We start from the raw sequence: 19,920 nt of genomic DNA, 5'->3' as shown, positions 1-19,920 counted from the left end.
GGTCACCAGACCAGAGCCACATGCCTGTGTGTCCTCATCACCTTCCCAGGCTGATCGTTGGGCACAAAAAAAACACAAGAGACTGGGAGTCCCAGTGGCGAGAAAACCCCACAGGGAAGGAAGGAAACAGTACTGACTTGGATCACCCAGTCTTTCCCTGGAAAAAGTCTCGCAGACCAGCAGGTGCGAGCCGCCATCACTGAACTAGGCTCCAGCTGCAAGCATAAACAGTTGCTGAGAACCCAGCTCTCTGGCACAGAGCTATGCACCCCAGGGCACCAGAGACTGGGATTCACGTTGGGAGAAATCCTCACAGGGAATGAAACAAAGGGCCACCCAGTATATCCCTGGAAAAGGCCCAGAAGACCAGCCCAACCCAGGGACCTGCTATGTAACAGACAGCCTGCTGTTACCAGAAAAGCGGTATCCACCCACCACAGATTGCCGCTTGGGTATTGGGGCACAGAGCCCCAACCTCAGATCTACAAAAGCCTGGAATCCTCGAGATCAACCCCCAGATACTACTTCAAGAGGTGACCAGTTATCCCTAACAAAACTGACAAAACCACGGGACACACAGGTTACAGTAGCAGATCACTAAATTTACAGCAAGAAACCCAGAAGCAGGGCAGCTGTCTTCAAGACTTCTCCTGGTAAGAGGAGAGCCCTCTTGACTAAGTAGGACCACAGTTACCACTCAGGTCTCTATGCCTGAGGCGAGCAGTGGCAACTCCTGAAAAACACCAGCAATCCAGTGACTATACCCAAAAAGCTGAGAAGGCTTCCTTCAGGAAAAACCATCTTCCTGCCAAGGAGATTCTCTCCACCACAGGATTCTAGAAACCACCAGAAACTAACACCCAACAACTAAGATAGCCCAATGGGTAGAGGCCAGCATAAAAGCTCATCCAACAAAAGACAGAGCAATATGGCATCTCCAGAACCCAGTTATCCAGGGGCAAGTAGCCCTGGACACCCCAGCATAATTGAAATTCAAGAAGATGACCTAACATCTATGCTCATGAAGAGGATAACAGAGAAAACAAATAAAATGCATAAAGACCTAGAGGAAGATAAACTCAAACAAATTATGGCCATCTGTTGCAGCCAAACAGTTTGTGGCCTTTGGAGAAGAAATGCTTAAATCACTGAATGAAATAAAAGAAACAGAAGATTGTTCAAACAAACAGCTGAAGGAATTGATGAAAAAAAAAGGAAAATACAGTCAAATGAAGGAAATCAACAAAACAGCTCAAGATCTGAAGATAGATTTGGAAAAATTAAAGAAAACACAGATGGAGGAAATTGTGGAGAGAAAGAACTTAGGGAAGAAAACAGGAACTACAGAGGTAAGCACAACCAATGGAAGAAAGAATGGAGATGGAAGAAAGAATCTCAGGTGTGGAAGATACAATGGAAGAAATCGATATATTCATCAAAGAAAATGTTAAATCTAAAAAATTCCTGACACAGACTGTCCAAGAAATTACAGACAATATGAAAAGACAAAAATCTAAAAATGAACAACAGCAGCAACAACAACAACAAAACCTAAGAATAATAGGAATAGAGGAAAAAGAAGATTCTCTCCTCCAAGGCCCAGAAAATATTTTCAACAGAATCATTGAAGAAAATTTCTCCAATTTAAAGGAGAGGCCAATAAAAATAAAAGAGGCCTACAGAACACCCAATATATTAGACCAGAAAAGAAAATCCCCGCACCACATAATAATCAAAACAATAAGTATACAGAACAAAGAAAAAAATACTAAAGCTACAAGGGAAAAAGGCCAAGTAACATATAATGGCAAACCCATCAGAATCACACCTGACTTTTCAACAGAGACTATGAAAGCCAGAAGGGCCTGGACAGATATCATGCAGACCCTTAGAGAACACAGATGTCAGCCCAGGCTACTATACCCTGCAAAACTCTCAGTCCTCATAGACTGAGAAAACAGATATTCAACAACAAAAAGAAATTTCAACAATATCTACACACAAATCCAGCATTACAGAAGACACTAGAAGGTAAAGTACAACCCAAGAAAACTAGCTACTTTCAAGAAAACACAGGAAATAATTAACCTCACTACAGTAAAACAAAAAGCAACCAAGCACACAACCTTATGACCACAGCCAACATCAAAATCAAAGGATCTAACAGCCACTGGTCATTAATCTCTCTCAACAACAATGGACTCAATTCTCCAATAAAAAGACACAGACTAACAGAATGGATGCATAAACAAGACCCATCAATCTTCTGCATACAAGAAACACACCTAAGTCACAAACATAAACATTACCGGAGGGCAAAGGGCTCGAAGACGGTTTTCCAAGCATATGGACCCAAGAAGGAAGCAGGAGTAGCCATTCTAATATCTGATAAAATAGACTTTCAACCAAAATTAATAAAAAGAGATGGGGAAGGACACTTCATAACCACCAAGGGAAAATTCCACCAGGAAGACATCATAATTCTGAACATCTATGCCCCAAATACAAGGGCACCCACATTTGTAAAAGAAACATTGATGAAACTTAAACTACGCATAGATCCCCACACATTAATAGTGGGAAACTTAAACACCCCACTCTCAACAAAGGACAGGTCAACAAAACAGAAATTAAACAAAGATTAAACAAAATTAAAAAAAAATTCTCTAACAGATGCCATGAATTGAATGGACCTAACAGACATTTACAGAACCTTACACCCAAACACAAAAGAATTTACCTTCTCGGCACTTCATGGAACCTTCTCCAAAATAGAACATACACTTGGTCACAAAGCGAGACTCAACAGATAAAAGAAGATTGAAATAATCCCTTGTATCCTATCTGATTACCATGGACTAAAGCTGGAACTCAACAACAACAGAAATAGAAAAAGCCTACACACATATGGAAACTGAACAACTCACTACTAAATGATAGCTGGGTCCAGGGAAGAAAAAAAGAAAGAAATTAAAGTCTTCCTAGAATTCAATGAAAATGAAGACACAACATACCCAAACTTATGGGACACAATGAAAGCAGTGCTAAGAGGAAAGTTCATAGCACTAAGTGCCTTCAAGAAGAAATTTGAGACATCTCATTCAAGCAACTTAATGGCTCACCTAAAAGCCCTAGGGGAAAAAAAAAGAAGCAAACACACCAAAACGGAGTAGACAGCTGGAAATAAACTCAGGGCTGAAATCAATAAATTAGAAACAAATAAAACTATTCAAAGAATCAATGAAACCAAGAGCTGGTTCTTTGAGAAAATCAACAAGATAGACAAACCCTTAGCCAAACTAACTAAAAGGCAGAGAGACACCATCCAAATCAACAAAAACTGAAATGAAAAGGGGGACATAACTACAGACACTGAGGAAATCCAAACAATCATTAGGACTTACTTCAAAAGTCTATATGCCACAAAGTTTGAAAATCTAAATGAAATGGACAATTTTCTTGATCGATTCTACTTACCAAAGCTGAATTAGGACCAGGTAAATCAATTAAATAGTCCTATATCCCCCAAGGAAATAGAAGTGGTCATCGAAAGTCTCCCATCCAAAAAGAGCCCAGGACCAGATGGTTTCAGTGCAGAATTCTACCAGACCTTCAAAGAAGAGCTAATGCCAATTCTCTTCAAACTATTCCACAAAATGGAACCAGAAGAAACACTACCAAAGTCATTCTATGAAGGCAGTCACCTTGGTACCTAAACCTCACAAAGTCCCAACAAAAAAAGAGAACTTCAGGCCAATGTCTCTTATGAACATTGATGCAAAAATACTCAACAAAATACTTGCAAACCAAATACAAGAACACATCAAAGATATCATCCAATATGACCAAGTAGGATTCATCCCAGGTATTCAGGTTGGTTCAATATACGGAAATCCATCAATGCGATCCACCATATTAACAAACTGAAAGAAAGAAAAAACACATGATAATCTCCTTAGATGCTGAAAAGGCATTTGACAAAATCCAACATCCATTCATGTTTAGAGTATTGGAGAGATCAGCTATACAAGGCACATACCTAAACATAGTAAAAGCAATATTCAGCAAGCCTATAGCCAACATCAGACTAAATGGAGTGAAATTTAAAGCAATCCCACTGAAATCAGGGACAAGGCAAGGCTGTCCATTGTCTCCATATCTCTTCAACATAAGTCCTTGAAGTCCTTGATAGTGCAATATGACAATTTAAGGAGATCAAGGGGATACAAATTGGAAAGGAGGGTGTCAAAGTATCACTATTTGCAGATGATATGATAGTATATCTGAGTGACCCCAAAAATTCTACCAGGAACTCCTACAGCTGATAAACACCTTCAGTAATGTGGCTGGATACAAAATTAACTCAAAAAAATCAGTATTCTTCCTGTATACAAAAGACAAAATGGCTGAGAAAGAAGTTAGGGAAACAACACCCTTCACAATAGCCACAAAGGACATAAAGTACCTTGGGGTGAACCTAACCAAGCAAATCAAAGACTTGTATGAAAGAAATTTCCAGTCTCTGAAGAAAGAATTAGAAGAAGATATAAGAAGATGGAAAGATCTCCCATGCTTATGGCTTGGCAGGATTAACATAGTAAAAATGGCTATCTTACCAAAAGCAATCTACAGATTCAATGCAATTCCCTTCAAGTTACCAATACAATTCTTTTCAGATCTTGAAAGAAAAATTCTCAACTACATAGGGAATAATAAATTGCTAAAACAGTCCTCTACAATAAAAGATCTTCTGGACATGTCCCAGAAGCAGAAAGACACACATGGTATATACTCACTCATATAGACATATAACATAGATAAACCTACTAAAATATGTACATCTAAAGAAACAAATCAGGAGAGGAGACCCTGACTAAAACACTCAATCCCCATCCTGAAAGGCAAAGAGGATGGACATCAGAAGAAGAAAACAGGAAACAACCTAGGAACCTGTGACAGAGGGCCTCTGAAAAGCTCTGCTCTGCAGATTATCAAAGCAGACACTTGACTTATTGCCAACAGTTGGGCAGAGTGGATGGAATCTTATGTAAGAAGTGGGAAATAGTAAGAGCTGGAGATGACGGGAACCACACAAGGAGAGCAACAGAACCAAAAAATTTGAACACAGGGAGCATCCCAGACACTTATACTCCAACCAAGGACTATTCATGGAGATAACCTAGAACCCCTGCACAGATGTAGCACATGACAGTTCAGTGTCCAAGTGGCTTACGTAGTAATGGGAAGAGAAACTGCCTCTGCCATAATCTGATTGGCCTGCTCTTTGATAACCTCCCCCTGATGGGGGAGCAGCCTTACCAGGCCACAGAAGATGACAATGCAGCCACTCCTGATGGGATCTGATAGACTAAGATCAGAAGGAAGGAGACGGGGACCTCCCCTATCAATGGACTTGAGGAGGGGCATGCGTGAAGAAGGGGGAGGGAGGTTGGGATCGGGAGGGGAGGAAGGAGGGGCTCTTGGGGGGGATACAAAATGAATAAAGTGTAATTAATAAAAAATTAATAATAATAATAAAAAAGTAAAACAAGTAATAAAAAAATAAACAAAATAAGTAAAACCATACTTCATTTTGGAAACAAACAACAATGAAAAAAATTCATAAGAAATTCTTTGCCAGGATAGTTAAATATTTTTAAAACAAGTTGAGATATAGAACACAGTGAGTAACTTTTGTTTGCTTAAGAAAGAACAAAATTGCTGTGGTTTTAATTCTTGGGCTTTTATTTTTTTCTGAGGAAAAAAAAAAAGCTCTTAATGTCAAATAAATTACTTTTTAATGTCAACGGCCTGAGACAGAAAAATCTATTCAGTTTGTTGTTCCAGGTGGAAATATCCTCCAGATGAAATTTAAATGCAAGTAATGTCTCTAGTGAAAGATCCCCACAGGCCAACCTCTTTTTTTTTTTTTTTTCTTTTTTTTTTCAATGCAGTTTATTCAGGAACATTGAACAATCCTCGGACCCCGGGGAAAGCCAGCCCACAGCTTAAATAGCCTCTGGGTAGCCAACCCAGGCGTGCCACGGGGGCAATGCAGATAGGTCCACATACATGGAAGCAAGCCAGATCCTCGGCCTTAGCCAAATGTGGAGTTGTTCGTGACAGAGAGCACTCACCATCCGGAAGGTGGAAGGCAGAAACCAGCTCCATCTTTAAGGCATAGCATTCCGCAGCTCTCTACAGTTCCCCCTTTTTGTTTTAGACACATCAGGCAAGAGTAGAGGTCTGATCTCTGATATTAGAAATAAATTGGGACTTTGTACAGATGTTCATTTAGGTGTCATCCACCCAAAGAGCATCAGACCCGTCCGATACCTTTTTCTCAGAGGCGGGACCTGGGGCATCAACCCGCATGCAATCAGACATGCTCTTCTCTGGGTCCAAAGCGGCTGACCCTGAGTGCAGTGCTTAGCCTCGCATCCTGAGCGTATCATTTTAGCTTTTTATGGTATCCAACCATGCTTGGGGAGAATGTCCTGCTTCAATGGCTGTAAAGGCCTGAATGATCATGGCTGCATCACACTGTTGTGAGACTCTAATCTTGCATATATACCACAGGCAAACCAAGGAGACCAACACCAGAAGGCCTGCTAACACTCCCATGCCCGCCCATTCCTTCAGATGATTCATGGCTGCAGCAATCCATGTTGATAATCCTGTGGCTAGTCCTGCGTCCACTCTGGTAGAATTTACTGTGACAATGGCCACTCTCAGCTGCTCCATCGTAGTATCGAATTCTCCAGTCCAATTACCTAAAATATAGCTCGACAATTGTTTAGACAGATTTGCAGCACAGGAAAAATTCTCATGTTGTATGCTAGTGACACAAAGTCCAGCATACTTTCATGAGCGATTTGCCATAGGGTATCAATTTGCTCCTGCAAGAGGTCAATCCTCTGATTGAACACCATCAAGCTTCCTTTTAGTTAAGGGCTTCTGAGAGTACAAATGTGAGCTCTGAACAAAGACTAAGCTGGGCTGTTGTTCCAGCATAACTTAGAAGACAATAAATGTGCTAGGACATGGGCAGAGGAGAGAGAATGAGTATGCAGATGCTGGCTGCTCTTTATCCTCTACAAAGAAATGTCACTTCAGTTAATTTGGGGGCAAATACAGCCATAAAGCTTTGCTTTCATTAGATAACTTGTAACTTCAATTTTCATTCTGCTTTGACCATTGTGTTTTCAGAAACAACTCAAAAATAAAACTCATGAAAACAAAGAAAATGTGCATGCATTTACATCATCACATTTTTAATATTAGCACCAAGATAAATGTGCAATTTTTTTCTAGAAAGGTAGATAGATGATAGATAGACAGATGGTTGGATAGATGGATGGATCAGTAGATGGATGGATAGATACATATAAATAGATGAAAGATAGATAGATAGATAGATAGATAGATAGATAGATAGATAGATAGATAGATAGATGACAGATGGAACAACCCACCCCCATCTTTCCATCATGGAATATCTTAAGAATCACTTTTGAGGTTGTTATTAGGTAGACGTTTGCTGGGATACAAGGCTAACCTGCCCTCTGATAGATATTCAGTCCCTACAGCATAGACTGGAGGAAACGTCTCTATAACAAAATTCAGATGCTGGAAAGTCATTTTTCCAAACTCTTGTTTTGCCTTGGACTTCAAAGGACACCTATATGAAATAAGTGTGGTGGTATATGTGAGGAAGTGAGGGCTCTGGCTGAGAGAACAGAAGGACGGGATCAAAGCACAGCGCTGTGAAGAATCCTGCTGATTACACCTGCTCTCTAAGGTCAGCTGTGCACTTTGAAGAGAAACAAATTCATCCAGACTTGCTGATTGAGTGATGAAGCAGGTAAAGATGAGTTTTCACAGAGGTAGTGATTGTCCCAATGGCACTATTTAGCTGAATTAAGTGTGAAGGTATATGTTTTCTGATCTCTGATCGTTCAAAGCCAAGGTAAATTTAATAGATTATTTTTATAAAACCATTTTTCATCACTAGCTTTTAATGTGAGATCAATAATTAAGGTATGCATGAAGCAAAAAAAAAATCAATGTTATATTTGTTTAGACTTTTTAAAAGTAAATCAGTATGGTGTGTATAAATGTGTTCAATATATCTAAAATATAGCTTGCTCTACAGTGCTATATCTTTATTATTCTAAAATTTTTACTACCATTCAAAGTAGTTATAAATTTTTATATGGAAATTTGCAGCCCCTGAAGAAATTTATTCCCCAGACTTTCTTCTAAATGAAAGTATTTTGTACTGCTATAAAATAGAATTTTACTTGTGTGAAATATTTAAAAAGTAATTAATGCAAGCTATATCACTTGCAATTTCTCTACCACATTAAACTTTGAATATCATTCCAGAATATCATGACTATTTGTCATGCCTACATAATATTTTGCAAAATGGTACCATTCTATATAGTCTTTATTTTACTTAACATATGTCATATGTGTTATGCGTATTATGTAATGCAAAATATATATAATATACACATAGAATTATATTCAAAATAACCACATTTCTAAGTCCCTCAGTGACAATAGATGCCCTTTATTTAACTGTATGCTAAGTACAATGGTTAATGTCATATTGTTTATGGATTTTGAACACAAATTATTCACTACTGATTTTCAAAGTTTCTGAGATGTCTTCGAGTTTTGGGGATGAGGGAGATCTAGATCTAACAAAGTCAGTGCTGATTTTTAAATTCAGGACACTTCAGACTGTGTATAAATAATTCAAACATGGAATCTAAAAAAAAAAAATCACCGGACTTTTTAATTGGTGAAATCCTATGTTCCACATAATCCAGATGCCACAATGTTATGGTAACTAATTTTTTCAATAGATGTCTCTCGTGCTGGATTTCTACGCTATTCCAGTTTTGTTGATTGATATCATTAGTTCTGTGATAAACATTTTCAGATACTAACTTGAGTACTTCTCTCAAAATAAAATTTAAAAACTAAAATAAATAAAAAAAACATGCATGGTACTGGCATAGAAACAGAATGGTGGATTAATCAAATTGAATAGAAGACCCAGAAATAAACCCACACATTTATGGACACCTGATTTTTGACAAAGATGCCAAAACCATACAATGGAAAAAAATAGATTCTTCAACAAATTGTTCTGGTCTAACTGGATGTCTACATGTAGAAAAATGAAAATATATCCATATTTACCACAAAACTGAAGTCCAAGTGGATCAAAGACCTCAACATAAAACTAGACACATTAAATTGGTTAGAAGAAAAAGTGGGGAAGAGCCTCTAACTCATTGGCAAAGGAGACAACTTCCTGAACAGAACACCAACATCACAGGATCTAAGTGCAATAATAAATAAATGGGACCTCATGAAACTGAAAAGCTTCAGTAAAACAAAGGACACTGTAATCATAACAAAATGAATGCCTACAAACTGGGAAAGGATCTTCACCAACCCTCTATCTGAGAGAGGGCTAATATCCAGTATATATAAAGAACTAAAAAAGTTGAAAAGCAACAAATCGAGTAATCCAATTAAAAAAAATGGGGAACAGAGCAAAACAGAAAATTCTCCATAGAGGAATATCGAATGGCAGAGAAACACTTAAAGAAATGCTCAACCTCATTAGCCATTAGGGAAATGCAAATCAAAATGAGCCTGAAATTTCACCTGACACCCGTCAGAATGGCCAAGATAAAAAACTCAAGTGGCAACACACACTGGAGAGGTTGTGGAGAAAGGGGAACACTTCTCCATTGCTGGTGAGAATGTAATCTTGTACGACCACTCTGGAAATCAATCTGGCACTTTCTCAGACAAATAGGAATAGCGCTTCCTCAAGATCCAGCTATACTACTCCTAGGCATATATCCAAAAGAGGCTCAAGTACACAATAAGAACATTTGCTCAACCGTGTTTGTAGCAGCTTTATTTGTAATAGCCAGAAGCTGGAAACAACCCAGATGTCACTCAACGGAAGAATGGATACAGTAATTTTGGTACATCTACACAATGGAATATTACTCAGCAATAAAAAACAAAAACAAAAACAAGGAAATCATGAAATTTGCAGGTAAATGGTGGAAACTGGAAAAGATCATCCTGAGTGAGCTATCCCAGAAGCAGAAAGACACACACGGTATATACTCACTCATATAGACATATAACATAGGATAAACCTACTAAAATATGTACACCTAAAGAAACTAATCAATAGGGAGGACTCTGGCTAAAACGCTCATCCCCATCCCAAAAGACAAAGAGGATGGATACCAGAAGAAGGAGAAAACAGGAAACAAGTTAGGAGCCTGCCACAGAGGGCCTCTGAAAGTTTCTGCACTGCAGACTATCAAAGCAGATGTTGAGACTTATAGCCAACTGTTGGGCAGAGTACATGGAATCTTATGAAAGAAGTGGGAAATAGTAAGACCTTGAGAGGACAGGAGCTCCACAAGGAGAGTAATAGAACCAAAAAATCTGAGCACAGGGGTCTTTCCTGAGACTGATACTCCAACCAAGGACCATGCATGGAGATAACCTAGAACCCCTGCACAGATGTAGCCCATGGCAGTTCAACGTCCAAGTGAGTTCCATAGTAATGGGAACAGGGACTGCCTCTGACATGAACTGACTGGCCTGCTCTTTGATCACCTTACCTTGATGGGGGAGCAGCCTTATCAGGCCACAGAGGAAGACAGTGCAGCCACTCCTGATGAGATCTGATAGACTAGGATCAGAAGGAAGGAGAGGAAGTCCTCCCCTATCAGTGGACTCAGGGAGGGGTATGTGTGGAGAAGGAGGAGGGAAGGTGGGACTGGGAGGGGAGGAAGGAGGGGCTTATGGGAGGATACAAAGTTAATAAAGTATAATTAATATAAAAATAATTAAAATTAAAATTAAAAATTTTATCTATTTTTTATGTATTGATTTATTAGAATTTATTCACTTTGTATTTCCCCTCCCTTGTTTCCTTCTAGTCCCATTGACCATCCCTCTTCTCCCCGCATGCCCTGTCCGTAGTCCCTTGATATGGGAGGTCCTCCTCCCCTTCTATCTGATCTTAGCTTATCAGGCCTCATCAAGGCTCATAGCATCATTTTCCTCTATGGTTTGGCATGGATGCACCCCCACGGGGAGATGATCAAAGAGCTGGCCACTGAATTCATGTCAGAGACAGCCCTTGTATCCCTTACTAGGAAACCCACTTGGAAACTGAGTAGCCAATGAGCTTCCTTGGAACAGAGGGTCTAGATACTCTCCACGTGTGATCCTTCATTGGAGTATCTGTCTCTACTGGTATCCCTGAGACAAGGCTCTGTTTTTCTTCTTGTGGCGTTCTTGTCCCTTCCATGTATTTCTATCTCCCTCTTCTTCCATAAGGATTCTGGGACTCTGTCCAAAGTTTGGCTATGAGTCTCAGTACTTCCTTTGATATCCTTGGTGTGTAGAGTCATTTGGAGGTTCTCTGTGAAGGTTACTGTCCTATTTCTTGTCTTCTACTTCTGATGTCTATCCTGTTTGCCCTTCTGAATTAGGATCAAGCATCTTTTCTAGAGTCCTCCTTGTTTTTTAGCTTATTTTTTTATTTCTTCATTTTCTTATTTTTTATTTTAAAATTTTATTTATTACAATTTATTCACTTTCTATCCTAGCTGTAGCTACATCCCCCTCCCCTCCCAATCTCACCCTTCCTCTCACTTCTCCTCCATGTCCTTCCCCCAGTCCACTGATATCAAAGGTCCTCCTCCTCTTCCAACTAATCCTAGCCCATTAGGTCTCATCAGGACTGGCTGCATTGTTCTCTTCTTTAAGGCTTTTGAGTTTTGTATGTTTATCCTATATTATATAGATAATATCCACTTATAAGTGAGTATATATCGTCCTGGGTTACCTCACTAAGGATGATATTTTCTAGTTCCCACCATTTGTTTGAAAATTCATGATTTCCGTGTTTTTACTTGCCGAGTAGTATTCCATTGTGTAAAGGTACGACACTTTCTGTATCCATTCCTCCATTGAGGGACATCTAGGTTGTTTCCAGATTCTGTCTATTATGAATAGCGCTGCTATGAACATGGCTGAGCAAATGTTGTTACTGAATATGAGACATCTTTTGGGTATATGCCTAGGAGTGGAATAGCTGAATCTTTTTAAAAATTTTTATTTTCTTTATTAATTACAGTTTATTCATTTTGTATCCCAGCTGTAGCCCCTTCTCTCATTCCCTCCCAATTCCACCCTCCTTCCTCATCTCCTCCCATGCCCCTCCCCCAGTTCACTGATAGTGGTCTTCCCCCGCATCTGTCCCTAGCCTATCAGGTTTCATCAGGACTGGCTGCATTGACTTGCTCTGTGGCCTGGTAAGGCTGCTCCTCTCCTCAGGGGGAGGTGATCAAAGAGTCAGTCACTGAGTTCATGTCAGAATCAGTCCCTGTTCCCCTTACTAGGGAATCCTCTTGGACACTGAGCTTCTATGAACTACATCTGTGCAAGGGTTCTAGGTTATCTCCAGACATGGTTCTTGGTTGGAGTATCAGTCTCAGAAAAGACCCCTGTACCCAGATATTTTGGTTCTCTTGCTCTCCTTGTGGAGTTCCTGGTCCTCCCAGGTCTTTCTATCTCTCTCTTCTTTTATAAGATTTCCTTCATTCTGCCCAAAGTTTGGCTATAAGTTTCAGCATCTGCTTTAATATACTGCTGGGTAGAGTCTTTCAGAGGCCTTCTGTGGTAGGCTCCTGTCCTGTTCCCTCTTTTCTCCCTCTTCCAATGTCCATCTCATTTGTCTTTCTGAATGAGAATTGATCATCTTAACCGGGATCCTCCTTTTTGCTTAACTTCTTTAGGTATTCAGATTTTAGTATGTCTAATATCCACTTATAAGTGAGTCTATACCGTGTGTGTCTTTCTGCTTCTAGGATACCTCACTCAGATTGATCTTTTCTAGTTCCCATCATTTGGTTGCTGGAGAGGATATGGAGAAATAGAACCCTCCTCCATTGCTGGTGGGAATGTGAACTTGTTCAACCACTTTGGAAATCAATCTGGTGCTTTCTCAGAAAATTAGGAATAGTGTTACCTCAAGATCCAGATATACCATTCCTATGCATATATCCAAAATATGCTCAAGTATACAACAAGGACTTTTGCTCAACCAAGTTCTTAGCAGCTTTATTCCTAATAGCCAGAATCTGGAAATAACCCAGGCGTCCCTCAAAGGAGGAATGAATGCAGAAGTTGTGGTACATTTACATAATGGAATACTACTCAGCAATTAGAAAAAAGGAAATCATGAATAGTTGGATCTTGAGGTATCCATACGTGTGTAGGTTTATTTCTGAATCTTCAGTTTGATTCTTTTGATCTCCCAGTCTGTTTCTATGTCAGTACCATGAGGTTTTTATTATTGATGCCCTATAGTACAGCTTGAGATCTGTGATGAGAATACCTCCAGAAGATCTGGTGTTGTACAAGATTGTTTTAGCTATTCTGTTTTTTTTTTTTTCATATGAAATTGAGAATTGTTCTTTCACTGTATGTAAAACATTGTGTTGGTATTTTGATGGGAATTGCTTTGAATCTGTAGCTTGCTTTTGTTAGGATAGCCATTTCACTATGTTAATCTTACTGATCCATGTTGTTTGTATTTTTTAATTACTTTTCATATTAAACTTACATTTTATTTATTTAAAAATTATTAAATTTAACCTTCAGATATATTTATTTACTCTATGCCATTTCTTTATTAATTATTTTTGTGTTTTTGTTCCTTTTATAATCAACTTACTTTAATTTTACATTATATATTTAATGTATTTAATCTCTTTATTTTGTTTTTGCTTATTGTACTAGTCTTATGTCTGATTTTCATTACCTACCAGGTAATTGTAAAAGCTAGTTGTGACAGTTAATTTATTTCACAATCTGCCTTTTTCCTATAGTTCTTTAATTTACTTCCCTTTCAATTCACCTGTAATATCACTGAATCTGGAGACTCGTATTTGTGTCATCTATAAGTTCTGGAATAAAATCAGCCATGATCTTTATTTTTTTATTTCTAGAATGAATAAACACTATTTTAAAATTTCATGAAGTCACCATTCTCATTTCAAATACTTTGTTTTACTATTGACATAAAAATATACAGGATACATGGAATAACCTAAAAAAATAACTGACTGAATTTGTTCTCTTGGGCTTCATTCACAGTCCAAATATTATTTGTTGTGTTCATGGTCATCTGTGTTGTGACATTGGTTGGAAATCTACTCATTGTTGTGACTGTTGTGGTTATCTCAAGTTTAGATGCCCCCATTTACTTCTTTGTTGGCTACTTATCATTTGTGGATACTGCTTATACAACCACAGTTACACCAAATGTGATTATATACTTATGGTAGGAGAAGAAAATTTTTCCTTTCAAACTTGCATGACCCAGTTTTTCTTTCTTTTTTTTTCTTATTAGTTACATTTTGTTAACTCTGTATCCCAGCTGTATCCCGCTCCCTCATTCACTCCCCAATCCCACTCTCCCTCCCTGATTCCCTCCCCAATCCCACCCTCCCTCTCTCATTTCCTCCCTGCCCCTTTCCAAGTCCACTGATTGGGGAGAACCTCCTCCTCTTTCATCTGACCCTGTTTTATCAGGTATCTTCAGGACTGGCTGCAAAGTCCTCCTCTGTGGCCTAACAGTACTGCTCCTCCTTTGGGGAGTGGTGGTTGGGGAGGTCAAAGAGCCTGCCATTGAGTTCCTGTTAGAAATAGTCCTTGTTCCCCTTACTATGGGAAACCAATTGGTTACTGAGCTACCACGGGCCACATCTGAGCAGAGGTTCTAGATTGTATCCATTCATGGTCTTTGGTGGAGTGTCAGTCTCAGAAAAGAGACTCCTTGTGGAGCTCCTATCCTTTCCACATCATACTAACTCCCCTTCTTTCCCATGATTCCCTGTACTCTGCTGAAGGTTTGGTTATGAATGACCCAGCTTTTCATAAGGCATTTGTATGATGGTGCTATATCTAACTTTTAGTTGTTATGGTCTATGACCAGTGGCCATTTGCAAACCCTTGCATTATCTGACCATCATGAACCAATGTGTGTGTATATCTGCTACTGTAGTTGGCCTGGGTTGGGGGGTTTCATGTATGTGGTAGTTCAACTTTTGTTTGTTTATAACCTTCTTTTCTGTGGTCCTAACATCACTGGCCACTTCATCATGTACCACTTATTAAAGTTGGCCTGCACAGATACCTATGTTACTGGTCTCACAGTTGTTCCCAATGATGGGTCAATCTCTGTGGTCATCTTTATGCTGTTGCTAACTTCTTATAGGGACATTTTTCACTCTCTGAAGAATCTCAGTCAGGAAGGGAGGTGCAAAGCCTTATCCACCTGCAGCTTCCACATCATTGTGGTAGTCCTCTTTTTGTTCCCTGTATTTTAACTTTATTTTTATTAATTACAGTTTATTCACTTTGCATCTCAGCTGTAGCCCCTTCCTCCAGCCTCTCCCAATCCTACCCTCCCTCCCTCTTCTTCTCCTATGACCCTTCCCCAGTCCAATGATAGAGGAAGTCCTCGTCCCCTTTCATCTCACCCTAGTTTATCAGGTCTCATCAGGACTGGCTTCATTGCCTTCCTCTGTGGATTGGTAAGGCTGCTCCCTCATCAGGTGGAGTTGATCAAAGAGCCAGCCCATGAGTTCATGTCAGAGACAGCCCCTGTTCCTATTACTGGGGAAGCGTCTTGGACACTGAGCTGCCATTAAAAAAATGTATAAACACACACACACACACACACACACGTATGTGAGACTTCCTTCTATTTACCTATTTAGAAGTCATTGACTGTATTTTACATTGTTATCACCCCAGTGTTAAATGCCCTCATATATACTCTGAGAAATGCAAAGATGAAAAATGCCATGAGGAAACTTTGGACAAGTAAAAGGAAATGAAGTGAAAGAGAAATAGGCCAGAAAATGATGGCTGTTTGGAAAGGAAGTTAATCTTCTGTACGGAGTGTCACCCTGACAGAATATTATTTATCACACTACGTTTCTCAATGTTAATAACTAAACACAATGAAAACAATTAGTATGTGAATTCTTCCAATGAACAAGATGTATTTTTAAGATTTTCAGAATTTGTAGAAAAATATGCATTAAATCTGGGTGACAATTCTTTTTATACAGACTAAAGATTTATGTGCTATACTTAGTATTGCAAATTTATTTTACTTAATGACATTTTTTGTCATTAAAATAAATTTAATTGCTTTTGAGAGCTAAGAAAGCTTATTATCAAGAATAAAGAAATACTATGTAGTGATTTGACTCTTTCCCTTACACATTATTAATAAGATGCTAATATTTAAAATATACATTTTATTTTGTATTTGAAAGAGATCTTTTTATATAATTATGTTAAAATTTCTTAGCATATTAATATTAAATAGAGCAGGCCACTGATTTCATGTCAGAGACTGTCCTTGTTCCCATTACTAAGGAACCCACTTGGCACTGAGCTGCCATGGGCTACATCTGTGCCAGGGTTCTAGGTTATATCCATAAATGGTCCTTGTTTGGAGTATCAGCCTCAGAAAAGACTCCTCTCCCTAAGGGAGGTGCAGCCTTACCAGGCCACAGAGCAAGACAATGCAGCCAGTACCAGATAGATTAGGGTCAGACAGAAGGGGAGGAGAACCTTTGCTATCAGGAATTGGGGAGGGGCATGAGAGGAGAAGAAGAAGGGAGGGCTGGATTGGAAGGGGAAGAGGGTGGGGACTACAGCTGAGATACAAAGTGAATAAAGTATAAAATAAAAAATAAAATATTTTTTATTAAAATATTAGAAATAATATTGAAGTTTTAGTATTAATGATAAATAAGCATATACAAAGGCTTGTACAAAAAATCCAAATGAACAATGTAGATATATAAAAAAATAATCAAATCTGATTTTCACAATTGGAAAATCATATGAATTCATCTGGGAGCTACTATCTTTGCTTCTGTATCTTCATAGTAATGAAAACAACTCACTGGGGGATCCAAGATGGCAGTGAACAGCATGCATCATATATGAGGGGAAGAGGAGCTGAAACTCAGAAATTGGTGAGTGGAGGGGCAGTAGAACCTGAAGTAATGGCACTGAGGCTTCCAGGGAGTAGGGCGACAAACCCTGAACTGAGACCAAGATACAGGTCAACAGTTGACATCTCTGTGGATTCCTCCTGGGTACTCAATTCCCAGGCACTTTTCTATAATGAGCAGAGGCAGCAGCGGAGGTACTGCAGCCAGAAGAGGAGGCAGGGGAGGTAGGGAAGGCAGAGGAGGCAGAGGAGGCAGAGGAGGGAGAGGGGGTGGGCCACATTGCATGCAGCTCTGTGCAAAGAGTACAGTTCTGGCTGCTCCAAGCACAGATCTCCCTGCTTGAGATTTGAGAGGGAGAACACTCAACCCCCCGACATTTTCCCCACAGCAGGCCTCCATCATCCCTCCTTGGCAGAGGGGGAGGCAGAGGCAGAGGCGGAGGCAGCAGAGGAAACCCACAACACTTTCCAACTCAAAGAGCAGAGCCTAGCCTGCTGTGCCCACAACTTCTAGCACAGAGAAGTGCCAGACTCACAGAACCCACAACAGTGTACAGGTCCTGCCAGCAGCATCAGCCACAAAGCTCAGAGTCCAGCCCATAGAGCCCCCCTCAGACTGTAGACCACTGGGTATTCAAGAAATCTTCACAGGCACATTGAGCCCAAAATCTGTGCTTGTAAACAGTGTGAGCATCCACATCCCCGCCCTGCGCTTGCTCCCATCCTCCATATCCCAAGCACCTACACTCTCTAGCACTCTCTCCTTCAAGACACACTTCCACATACACACACACACACACACACACACACACACACACACACACACACACACAAACACAAACACATGCTTGCTCCCCTACAATAAGGATTCTAGGCCAGCAGCTTTTCCTCCCTCAGGTATAGCTTAAGCACCAACTCACACTCTCAAACCAGTGGACCTCTCTCATCTTCCTGAAGAATACTCCACACACCAGAGAAAAAAAGTTCCAGTTGGAAGTACTGACTCCAGGAACAAACTGTATAGGCTATAGATAAGCAAATGGCCAGAGGTCAGCGTAAAAACACACCCAACAAAAATCAGGACATCATGGCTCCACCAGCAACCCCAAAAATCAATGGATATTTTAATTCAGTGGAAACGCAGGAAAATGACTTTAAAGCTATGCTTATGCAGTTATTAGAGGAACAAAAAGAAGAAATGAGCAAATCTCTCAGAATAATAATCCCACAAGTGGAGGCTAATAAAGAAGAAATAAACAAAGCTCTCAAAGAAATACAGAAAAGTATAGCTGCCCAAGCAGAGGCATTATTATTTGGGTATGTCTTTGTGGAGAAAATCGTAAGAGTTGAAGGATTTCCTTCATTGAGTTTACTCAACATTTTTATTTCCCAAAGGGAAGATTTCACCTGGAAAACAATGGAGCTAATTGAGGCAACAATATAGTTCTTTTAGGCAACCAAATCCTGTATCATTTATTTGACTTACTCTACTGAGCATATCAGCTATTCCATATGGGAAATAGATATAAATACCAGACCCAGAAAACCTCAGTTCATGTTCTTAAGTTGTCCCTAACATTTATTCTTTATTTAAGATCATGTTATGGGTTACTTTAAAATGATTTTAACTGGCACAATATTACCTTTGGAAACAAAAGCAAAATTGACACATCTATCATCATAAATATTTATAATTTCTTTTGGTTTAGATCATTAAAATTCTTTTGAATAGTTTAAAATATAGAAATATTTCTGTGGATTATAGCCATTCTACAGTTGTACAGGAAATATGAATTTACTTTTTCTATCTTACTCATTGTTTTTATTCCTAATCACCAACGGTTCTATATTCTGTGTCTCCTCTATAAACAAATGAAGCCAAAAGATACGGTTTGTTTCCCTCCTTTCCCTATACTATTGCTTGAATTAGCTCAAGTGTTTTCCATGTGACACCTATCTCTTGGGAAATGAAAACATTAAATATCATAGTGAAACATATTTCTTTGAGTCTCAACATCTGCCTCAATACTCTGCAGGGTAGCTCCTTTCAGAGATCCTCTGTTGGGCTCCTGTCCTGTTCCCTGTTTTCTCCTTCCTCCAATGTCCATTCTCTTTCTTTCTGAATGGGGATTGAGCATCTTAGCCAGAGTCCTGATTAGCTTCCTTAGGAGTACATATTTTAGTATGTTTATCCTATATTATATGTCTAGTATCCACTTATGAGTCAGTATATACCCTGTGTGTCCTTCTGCTCCTGGGATACCTCACTCAGGGTGATCTTTTCCAGTTCCCACCATTTACCTACAAAATTCATGATTTCCTTATTTTTTTATTGCTGAGTAATATTCCATTCTGTAGATATACCACAATTTCTGTATCCATTCCTCAACTGAGGGGCATCTGGGTTGTTTCCAGCTTCTGACTATTACAAATAAAGCTGCTACAAACATGGTTGAGCAGATGTTCTTGTTGTATACTTGAGCCTCTTTTGGATATATGCCTAGGAGTGGTATAGCTGGATCTTGAGGAAGCGCTATTCCTACTTGTCTGAGAAAGTGCCATATTGATGTCCAAAGTGGTTGTATAAGTTTACATTCCCACCAGCAGTGGAGGAAGGTTCCCCTTTCTCCACATCCTCTCCAGCATGTGTTGTCACTTGAGTTATTCATCTTAGCCATTCTGATGGATGTAAAGTGAAATCTCAGGGTCATTTTGATTTACATTCTCCTGATGACTAAGGACGTTGAACACTGAGACTCATAGCCAACTTTGGGCAGAGTACAGGGAATCTTATGAAAGAAGTGTGAGAT

At 39.3% G+C, this 19,920-nt stretch overlaps 1 pseudogene; it reads left to right on the top strand.

Annotated features, from left to right (window-relative positions):
* The first annotated feature begins 14,993 nt into the window (after nt 1-14,993).
* On the top strand, nt 14,994-15,974 carry LOC110540679 (olfactory receptor 4A47-like; annotated as a pseudogene).
* The last annotated feature ends 3,946 nt before the right edge of the window (nt 15,975-19,920 follow it).

Source organism: Meriones unguiculatus, chromosome 2, assembly GCF_030254825.1.
Source record: "Meriones unguiculatus strain TT.TT164.6M chromosome 2, Bangor_MerUng_6.1, whole genome shotgun sequence".
NCBI classification, from domain to species: domain Eukaryota; kingdom Metazoa; phylum Chordata; class Mammalia; order Rodentia; family Muridae; genus Meriones; species Meriones unguiculatus.
This window is presented reverse-complemented; position numbering and strand designations above follow the sequence as displayed.